Below are 873 nucleotides of genomic sequence, written 5' to 3'. Positions count from 1 at the left end.
TATTTCCCATATTGGGACCCGCCCCTCTGCACCCAGGGGGTACAACCCGACTATTTTAACAACAATGAGTGCCATTGGCCCAAGAATGCACCAGACTAAATAAGGATAAAATCCCTTTATCCCTACGGTAAAAAAAGGACTTCAAATGTATTACCTCTATTGCCCCTATTGGGCTCCATCCCTCTGCCCCCAGGGGGTTCAAACCAACAAAGTATACAAAATTGAGTGCCCTTGGCCAAAGGATGCTCCAGACATATTGGGATGAAATCCCTTAATCCCTATGGTAGAAGAAGGGTTGTAAAGGTTTCGCACATATTTCCCCTATGGGGTCCCGCCCCTCTGCCTCCAGGGTTTCAAAACCCACAATTTATACAAAATTAAGTCCCGTTGACCCAAGGATGCCCCAGACCAAATAAAGATAAAATCCCTTTAGTCCTACTGTAAAAGAAGGATTTTAAAGTTTTGACCTCTAATTCCCCTATTGGGCCCAACCCCTCTGCCCCCAGGAGGTCCAAACCAAAAATGTATACAAAATTGAGTGCCCTTGGTTAGGTTAAAGGATGCGCCAGACAAATTGGGATGAAATCCCAGAATCCCTATGCTAGAAGAAGGATTTAAAAGATCCCCCAGACCAAATTTAGTCCAAATCTACTTGGTCGTTCAGGACAAGTAGCGTTTTAAAGGAACAGTTGACGGATAGACGGACGGACGCTGCAGTATAGCATAAACTCACCATGGTCTTTCCAACCAGGTGAGCTTAAAATTGAAGTTCAAAATAGTTTAAGTTTGAAAAAGTTTATAGTTTGTGCATCTAAATACACCACAGTTCCCAAAAATAGAAATCAGTGTTCGTACTCTTGGCAACGGGTAATA

Source organism: Mizuhopecten yessoensis, unplaced genomic scaffold (assembly GCF_002113885.1).
Source record: "Mizuhopecten yessoensis strain PY_sf001 unplaced genomic scaffold, ASM211388v2 scaffold8035, whole genome shotgun sequence".
Taxonomy (NCBI): domain Eukaryota; kingdom Metazoa; phylum Mollusca; class Bivalvia; order Pectinida; family Pectinidae; genus Mizuhopecten; species Mizuhopecten yessoensis.
This window is presented reverse-complemented; position numbering follows the sequence as displayed.